General features: G+C 36.4%; 1 protein-coding gene across 8 annotated transcripts in view; it reads left to right on the forward strand.

Annotated features, from left to right (window-relative positions):
* The window catches only part of LOC129776155 (signal peptide peptidase-like 3), an 89026-nt gene that overhangs the window by 23295 nt on the left and 55293 nt on the right, over nt 1-10438 (forward strand). The gene's annotated exons all lie outside the window — the stretch shown is intronic.

A 10438-nucleotide genomic window follows, 5' to 3' on the forward strand; every position in this document is an offset into this window, starting at 1 on the left:
TGGGTATCGAACGAAAAGGGTTTGACTAGTAGAACATACTTATTTGTGAAAATGCAAATCCAAAATGGCGATATATGTTTTTATTTCAAAACCCCATCAATATGGATATCAAATGAAAAGACCTGACTAGTGACATTAGATCATGAAAAATCCAAGTTCAAAATGGCCAATTACTCTTATTTATACAACTCCCGTAGCGATTCCGCCCCGAACTAGCCGGCTGCTGACCTGACCCTCTAGGATTTTTTTTTGAAACATGGTACAAATGATGGAAACTATGATCTTACAATTTTGGTTATTATATGACCAATCCAAATTACGACTGATTTTTTAAAAGGGCGTAATTAAAATGATTGATCTTTCTTTCAAAAAATTATGAATCAAAAACCAGATGTCTGATTAAAATATTATGTTTGACAAAATTATTGGAAAATCAATAAACCGTTACATTTTGAATGTACTGTTAGAAAATCGTTCTCAAAAATTGAACTTAATATTAAAATCTTTTATATCTTTATGTCGTCTATAGTAAGTTCTTCTAACATATCGTCCAGGTCTTAACTTGCGTATAGTTCCTCAATATCCGAATCGGAGCTCGATGAGATAACTTGAAACTTTTCTTCTAGCGCTTCGCACTATTTCGTCGTCACTACTTCCCTCGCTTTCAGATTTACTATTACGCCGTCCCGTTACCATTTTGAGGATGAAAAAAGTGGCCTAATAATAATTGCGCAACTCGACGCAATTATTATTCTCATTCTCAGAAAAAAAATTGCAACCTCCCTATTCTCTTTCCACGAATCACGTGGAAAGTCGGAATTGCCAAATGTGATATAGTTTATGACGATTATTTTCCCAGAAAAGTGACGTATATTCTTAGTATGATGTATTCACAGAATCTTTGCAATCGATTGAACCTAATATTTCATATTCTTCAATAAAATTGTAGATATTTATCTTCATCGAATATAATATATAGAGCAAGTACGTTCGGTTGAATTTCATTTTTTATTATCATTGGCAACACTGTACAATTGGCTGAAAAATGCAAATTTCTAATCAGCAGTCGGTTGATTTCATTCCGATTCAACGGAAAAGTAGTACTGAATCGAATCCGAATTCATTATTATTGCTGCCGTCTTATTTCTCGAGCGCACCGACAGTTGGATTTGGGCCCCGCAAGAAACTCGACCGAATCGCTCTGGGCGACGAAAGTGTTAATGAGAAAATACGGGTCTAATGTTTTGCGATAAAGAACTAAATTTACCGCTTTAGACGAAAATCTAAGAACCACTATATCGGTTTGGTGTGGAATAGTTGAATTCGCAAATGAGAAAGAGGGAGAAACGAATTCAAGCTGAGAGGAGGGCCATTTCAATATGCAGTGTGGATCATTTGACGGTGAAGTATGAAAAGAACACGGACCATCGTAGAGCAGATAGGAACAAAAGCGCCCGAATGATTTTTGATTTATGTTGACAGAGAAAGTGCTGGAAGAAGCAAAAACACATTCCAATTTAATGCGAAGGCCGATGGATCCAGTCCCTTGGCACAGACTGATCATCAGTCGAATATAACTTTGCCGGATCCTGTTTTTTTTTTGCTAGCCGAGGAAATGGCCTCTGTTCTTTGGAAATTACCGAAGTTTGTGTTGATTCCGACGAGGGAAACTTGATGAAACTCCAAAATAGCCTGAAAAGTACAGCGCTCGAATCTGTTCGTGGACAACTCCTTCTTCCCCAGTCTTCTCCAACAGGTGGTACAAAATCACCTAGGACGGGTTCGTGAGTTTGAAGCACCGAGAGTTGACAAGTAAATCAGTTTCATTCCGTTCGGAAGAGCGTTGGAACAGCTATGTGGACATCTGGAGGCTGTAGATCTTATGTAGGTGCATCGTGCCGTTGTGAAAATAGATCAATAACCCTTTCGCTACGAGCGTCGTCTATAGGCGACATCCGCGCGATGACCTGTGTGTACGTGTGTCGTCTATAGACGACATCAGCGTGATACTGCACATCAATCACACCAGCGCGATATGCATACTTTTCGGCGCAGTGCACTGTGCTCGTATATGTGGTTTAGCAAATACTTTGTGCAACGGCTGTCCAGGAGTACTCCTAGGACAAGGCAATATCCAAATGTTTGCTTTCTCGGAAGCGCAGATCGGTGCCACAAGCGAACTAATTCACAAACAATCACGATAACACGTACATGAATAGACCAAACTATGGATTTTCCATAGTAGTCATAGTAGCAACGCAAAAACATTTTTCCAACTTGAAGATTCTATGTTTACCTAGTTCATAAATCGCTCAAACTTTCTCCATTTTTTTTCTGATAAACATGAAGTATATGAAAATTGAAAACGCAGAATTAACAAAATATAAATTATAAAATATACAGCTTCGCCTTCAAAACTACGAAAATTTAATTTAGTTTTGAACTCAAAATTGAGTATACATGAAATATACCTACAAAATAATCCCCGCGTCACATGCATTTTGCTTGTAAATAAATGACAATATCGCTATTATTTTCTAGTTTTTAGTGTACTCGTTGTATTTGTCCATTCCGTCCAGCGCAATCTGCTTCCTACCTCTATTCAGTTCAGCTGAACTCATTCGCAAACAGTTCGCTCCCAAACAGTTTACTCTCGATCAATGCGTTCACAAACAGTTTGTTCGGAATCAGTTAGTTCGCAAACAGTTCACTCTGAATCAGTTCGTTCCCAAACAGTTCACTCGCAAACAGTTCGTTCAGAATCAGTTCTTTCGAACACAGATCACTCCCAAGCAGTTCATTCGCAAACCGCTCACTTACTATCAATTCGTATGGCGAACTACCGTTCTTCAAAGAAGAACGACCGTTCATTCACTCTTTTTGGTGAGCTAGTTCTTTCGTACCGTTCGCGAACGGTTTGCCCATCTCTAGTGTAGACCTTACTCTTTCTTTTGTTTATTATCCATCTATTCCAAAGCGATTCGCGTTAGCGACATTTATTAAAGCTAGCACACCCAAAAGCAGTTTCAAATTGTTATATATTGTTGTAATTAATTGATGTTTTCTGAATGCTCATAATACTTAGTCCTGACTCGTACCTAACCATTTGTGTAAACATTTTCTGATATTTCTACAAAAACTAATCAATTGTCAATAAGGGGTGTGGGTTTGACCGAAAAACTTTTGATTGATTGCATCTCCATCAACGACTGGCTCCATAAACTCAACGGAAATGCCGTTTCGAAGCAATTCGTGACTGGTTGCAGTCCATAGAGCACGTGGACAATTTTAGGGAATGGGGGGGGGGGTGCTAAATGGGGTATTTTTACTAAATCATTGGACTTCTTCACTGAAATCCATATTTTGAAAAAAAAAAAAAACTCACGTAAACTCCAATGTAACATTTTCGTCAACTCGAGTAGACCCGAACATTACTCCGCGAATTGTCCTAAACGCTATCGATCTTTATCGCTACTTTCACCACTAGAAGTCACGAATAACTCTAAAATCGTAACTGTTGTTCCGTGATTTGAGATTAAAGTTCAAACCTCGGAGCGAAAAATGTTACATTGGACGTGTCGACTGCTCGTGTTTTCACATTGGTCTTATTCCGTTACACGACAAGAATTTGAAACTAACTACTAAACGACAATCCAAATATCAGCATTTTGTTCTAAAGACAGATTATCATTGTTACCACTCGTTGAATTGCACTGAAATGGATAACAACTAGAGCTGGGCAAACCGTTCACGAACGGTACGAAAGAACTAGTTCGCCGAAAAGAATGAACGAACGGTTGTTCTTTTTCAAAGAACGGTAGTTCACTCCACGAACTGATTCCGAAAGAACGGTTTGCGAGTGAACTGTTTGAGAGCGAACTTATTGAGAGTGAACTGTTTGCGAACGAACTGGTTAAGAACGAACTGTTTGCGAGTGAACTGTATGGGAAAGAACTGATCAAGAGTGAACTGTTTGGGAACGAACTGTTAGAGAACGAAGTGTTTGTTGCGGGCAAACTGTTTGCGAACGGAAGAGTGCAGCTGAACTGATTTGTGCAGGACGGAATAGATCAATATAACGTGAACGCTTGTTAGAAAAATAAAGTAATGTTGTCATTTATGAACAAAATGCATTTACGCAGGGTTTATTTTGTTAATGTATACTCAATTTTGGGTTAGAAATTAAATTAGATTTTCGTAGTTTGAAAGGCAAAGCTATATATTTTCAATTTCATGTATTCTTCCAATTCATATTAATATACATCCTGATTATCAGAAAAAAAAACTTCGGACGTTACTTCGGACGTTTCGGGCGTCGGAGGAAAGTGGCGTCCGAAGTAACAGCCGGGTGCTTAAAATCTTAATCTATTTCATCAAATATAATTTTCTATAGATTTGTTTCTAACTCAAGAACAGTTAGTGTTAGAATGAAAATGTCTGTATAGTTTTTCATGCAGAATTACGTGTAAAATCAATTTTTTGTATTACTTTCCTCGAAAAGTTACAATTTTTCGAAGTATTGGGATTTCATCAGTTCCTAGAATTTAATATTTACATTTGTGTAAGATAATCCATGCACCACTAGTTGTCATAATTTCCTATGATCCTCTCATCTCTTCATGCTAATAACCTTTTGTTCACATCGAGTACCGTTATCTATTATCCATAGAAACTGCGTATTAATTCATGATCAAATTCACTAGACATTAAAAATCGTACAAAAGAAGTAAATTATTGCATGTGGTTGGATAAGGTATTTAGTATGATTCCTTGCTGTGGTGGCTGAGAGTAGACATACGACCGCAAAGGGTGAATGAATTGCAGAATGATCAATAAGGATTTAAAAAATAATAAAATATTTTACTACGCTTGCAATACCCTCTGAAAATTCTCCGAACTATGGCGGAAAGGTTTCGTATTGCGCTACCGACTAAAGGTGAATCGGAGATCCAGAGTGAAGATGAATCGGCATTTGCTATGATCAATCATATTCCAGAGTGGGCAAAGATCTGCACTCAACAAAAAGAAGGACCAGAATTCGGCATTGAAAATTTTGAGTGGGTTTTGGAACGCTGTAACTCTGTCATAAAACGATGCATTTGTCAAAGCAATAACTGGGTCTTGTATAGAACATTTAAAAACTGCCCGTCGATTTGCTATGCGATCGTTATGTCATGAAATATACATAATCCAAAAAGAAAGGATTTTCAGATGGAATAAGTACACTTCTGAAATGAAGCTGAGAACTCAAATTAACATTATTGTATAAATGTATTATATGTGATATCAACACATTTCATTGCAATTGTTGAAAAAATCCTGAACTAAAATTGTGTTTGAAAATAATTTTAAACCAACTTATTTTTATTCGATTGGCGTTTGCAATCACAATTAGTAAAGCTCAAGATCAATCTTTGAAGTTGTGTAGTTTATATTCAGATGCGGATTGTTCCTCACCTGGTCAACTTTACATTACGAGTTTCCGTGTTGGCAATCTAGATAGCCTGCATATCTTCGCTGATAATGGAAAAATAAAAAAATCTTGTTCACTCAAAAGTATTTCAAAATTAAATGAAATATGTGCTTTGTCATGCTACTCATTTCTCTACCGTACAACAACAATGAGCCACAGCAAAGCTGGTACAGCAGGGTACAGCTAGTAAAGTTTAAAATAAAACTTAAATGGAATTCATGCGCAATTCAGTTATTTTCTTAACACTCCTATACTCGCGCATTGGTCTGCCAGACCGAGAAATCAATAATTCGTTCATTTCTCAGAAAATGTGAACACTACGACTTTGCGATTCTCTCTAGCTTCGTTATTCATCGTTTGTCATCGTTCAGCGTATCGCATGTGTTGGTACAAAGGGACGTGTGCCACTTTTTTCACACTTTCGGTCTGACACACCGACGCGAGTATAGGAGTAACTTTTTTGGACAAGTGCCTTTTTTCATCTATATATATAAAAATGGAGTGATGTCTGTCTGTCTGTCTGATTCTTATAGACTCGGAAACTACTGAACCGATCGACATGAAAATTGGTATGTAGGGGTTTTTGGGGCCGGGGAAGGTTTTCGTGATATTTTGAGACCCCTCCCCCCTCTCTAGGGGGGGGGGGGGGGGGGTACTTCCATAAAAAATGAAACACAAATTTCTGCATTACTCGGAAATTAACCAAGCAAACGAAACCAAAGTTGGCATGTGAAAGTTTTAGGGTGCAATAAATGTTTCTATAATGGTTAGACAGTCCTTCCCCCACTCAAAGGGGGGGGGGGGCTGCCATACAAATGAAACACAAATTTCTGCATTACTCGAGAATTAATCAAGCAAATGAAACCAAATTTGGCATGTGGAGGTTTTAGGATGCAATAAATGTTTCTATGGTGATAAGATACTCCGTCCCCCTCTTTTAGAGGGGGCTGCCATACAAATGAAACACAATTTTTTGCATTACTCGGAAATTAATCAATCAAACGAAACCAAAGTTGGCATGTGAAAGTTTTAGGGTGCAATAAATGTTTCTATGATGGTTAGACAGTCCTTCCCCCACTCAAAGGGGGGGCTGCCATACAAATGAAACACAAATTTCTGCATTACTCGAGAATTAATCAAGCAAATGAAACCAAATTTGGCATGTAGAGATTTTAGGATGCAATAAATGTTTCTATGGTGTTAAGATACTCCTTCCCCCTCTCTTAGAGGGGGCTGCCGTACAAATGAAACACAAATTTTTGCATTACCCGAGAATTAATCAAGCAAATTAAACCAAATTAGGCATATGGAAACTTTAGGGTGCAATGAATGTTTCTATGGTGGTTAGATACCCCTCCCCCCTCTCTTAGGGGTGGCTGCCATACAAATAAAACACAAATTTCTGCATTACTCGAGAATTAATCAAGTAAATGGGCGGGACGAAGTTTGCCGGGTTAGCTAGTATTCTATAATATTGTTGAATAAAATGTATAAATTAATGTAAGTGGCGTGGAATATTTATTGAATATAATGCATAAGATCATTACCGGACTATTCTTATTTGATTTCAGTCCCTTTTGAACGGATCCATATATTAACTATTCGTATTTATATTCATACGTTCAAAGGCAAAATATAAATGTTTGATTTTCGTACAGTTATTCGCTAAATATAATGGTCATACATATACACACTTGTGAAAGAATTTCACTTGTGGAAGAATTGTAAACAGTAAAGTATAAACTAATCAGTGGCTTATGGTAATTTTTAACAGTTACAGTTTCGGAGATATTTTTTTAATAATGGATAATATCGGCAAGAAAACGAGGAAAAGAAAAGGAAGTTTCTAGAAATCATTTTATATCATCTTTCTATGCCCCATCTAAAAAGGCATTAATTCTTAGTTTACCAAGAATACAGAGACGAAGAATATGCAAACTTCATATTCGAGAACCTTCATCATCTGGTAATTATTTAGAAGGTCGTTATACATTCTTCTCTTCGATAAAAGACCCGAAAAACACGCAACAACTGCATGAAATGCAAAAAATATGTTTGTTTGGAGCATGCAGTTGTGCTATGTTTTGATTCTTACTCCAATGAATCCACAATCGATTAATACGTTTTTATGTTATTTTATAACTCTTTATACTTCCATGAATTATATTCAGTTGCTTACTTTTCATTAACAACAGTGAAAAATTTGAATTTCGTTATTTGTGTTGGAGTATCGAAAATTACTCTGTTTTGAGGAGGCTGAATTAGATGACTATTAAAACATAATAAAGACAAAGAAAACATATTTTTTGAGTTTTTTCATTCAATCATACCCTCTTCTTCAAATAAACTCCAATTAAACCTGATAAAAATAAAAATGAATCATTAACGACGATATCGAGCGACAAGCAAATTGAAGTTAGCACATTAACCACCATTCGAAGATAGTCATTCTCTGTGTCTGTTGGGATTGGAAAAGCATTCTGTATTATGATGAGCTTCTACCAAGCACAATATATATATATATATATATATATATATATATATATATATATATATATATATATATATATATATATATACAAATAAATAAATGGATTTCTGTTTGTCTGTCTGTCTGTCTGATTCTTATGGACTCGGAAACTACTGAACCGATCAATATGAAAATTGGTATGTAGGGGTTTTTGGGGCCGGGGAAGGTTTTCGTGATACTTTGAGACCCCTCCCCCCTCTCTAAGGAGGAGCTGCCATACAAATAAAACACAAATTTCTACATCAATCGGGCATTTATCAAGCAAATTAAACCAAATTCGGCATGTGTAGGTTTTAGGATGCAAGAAATGTTTCTATGGTGGTTAGACATTCCTCCCGCCCTCTAGGGGTGGGCTGTCATACAAATGACACACACATTTCTGCATTACTCGAAAACTAATCAAGCTAATGGAACCAAATTTGGCATGTGAAGGTTTTACGGGGCACGAAACGTTTCTATGGTGAATACACTCCTCCCCCTCTCTAAGGGGGCTGTCATAAAAACGAAACACAAACTTCTGCATAACTCGAGAACTAATCAAGCACAACTTGGGATGTGAGGGTTTTTGGGTATGAGAAATGTTTCTATGATGGTATGACACCCCTCCTACAAATATTCCAACCAAAAATAACCAACCAAACATGACAATTGAAAATTTTCGGAAAACTCTGAAGGAAAAAAGGAAAATTTGGAAAATTAAATTCCCATATGTCCTACAATTACATAGTGACAAGTGCTGTTAGTCCATTTGATGTTTGCGCTAGCGAAATTGATCTTTTGTTCGAAACTGGAAATGGATTTTAATGTGATGAAACGAACTCCTATATCTTCTTCTATCTATACCAATAAAAAAGTATCGTCGAATGTGTTGATAAGAGCAGAACTCAAGGGAGGAATTGTCCGATTTAGGGCTGTCTTTATTCTATCATATTTTCTGTATAAACCATTTATTCCATGTACCGGAGAAAGATGTTATTTGCAAGTGGTTGAAAAATCTTGAACGAGAATTGTGTCTGGAAATAATCTGATATAATAATGATGAGTTTTGCTAGGAATTTTATAGTAAAAGGTAAATTCAACGGGGTCGATTAGAAGATCAATCAATGAACAGTTCTGCGATTGGACCCATGAACTTGCCTATAGTAAGAAAACGTGAATGTTTGAAGGTATTGATAACAAAAAACAAATTTTGGGCGGGACGAAGATTGCCGGGTTAGCTAGTCAGTCGATAAATTCCCGCCACTGGACAAATAAATGACAGCGATCCAGGACAAATTTCCAGAATTAATAAACTTCATGTCTCATTGACAACAAGACAAATTATATTTTGGAGTATGGCCACCAGTTATATCAACACGTCCAACGCAACGTTTCTGAGTTTCTTGTGGGGCCCAACTTGCGGATAAACTATTAAATGAAGAGCAAACTTAGTTTGTAGACAATGATCTAACAATATTTGTTTGAATTTAGGTGCCTATTCTATCAAATTCTTTTTAAAAATCCTATTCAATTTGAACGAGGAATGTGTCACTCATACCTGGGTGACGGGGCGACGAACGTGTTAATCCGATATTGCACCTTTACATGTTCAGGATCCTTCCAATTTCACTCAAAGAGAAAACTTTCTATCTGATACCTATAGACAACATCAAAAGAGAAAATTCCAAAACATCACGTATTATTGACCAATTTATTTGAAAAGCTTCTACGTAACAAACTGCATTTATGTTAATATTTTTTCATGTAGAATTTTTGTTTTGAGTTTTTTCGGATAGATACGATTTTGCAAAACATTGAGATTTCGTCAAGGTTCGAAAATTCATATCTCCATTTTGGTGCGTCCAATATCCGACCAAATTTGTTAAATTAAAACTGTGCTCTAATTCAAATATTTAAAAAAATATCGAATATAGTTCTGAGAAATAAAAGTTCCTAGTAAGATCAATTTTAGTTAGGTTAGTGATTGTGGGTACGACAGTGATGCGACCGGGGAAGTAGAAATGCTCCGTAAAAATTCTTAACCTGTCCGATTTATCCACAGTTCTCCTATACGGAAACTGGTCTGCCATGGGATTCATATGTTTTATAGCCAGTTCACTATCTATAGTTAATTCATGACGAAAACATCAAATGACCGATGACAATACTGACAATACTGACCATTTTATCAAGTAGATTAGAATTGATGAAAAATTCACATATTATTTAGCTCATGCAACACGAAAAAAATATTTCCTTAGGGTTCCATTGAACCGTTGAATATTCACCGCCTTCCAGGCTCGTTGATTGATGATTACATTTGCCATGCTTCCGATAAATATCCTATAATAATCCTAATAAAATCAAACCGTGTTTACAATAAAATAGTATTCTGAAAATAACGTCTGATATGCACACAGTATGATTCACATGCCGTACTATATCATAAATACAAG

The sequence above is a fragment of the Toxorhynchites rutilus genome, chromosome 3, assembly GCF_029784135.1.
Source record: "Toxorhynchites rutilus septentrionalis strain SRP chromosome 3, ASM2978413v1, whole genome shotgun sequence".
Classification (NCBI taxonomy): domain Eukaryota; kingdom Metazoa; phylum Arthropoda; class Insecta; order Diptera; family Culicidae; genus Toxorhynchites; species Toxorhynchites rutilus.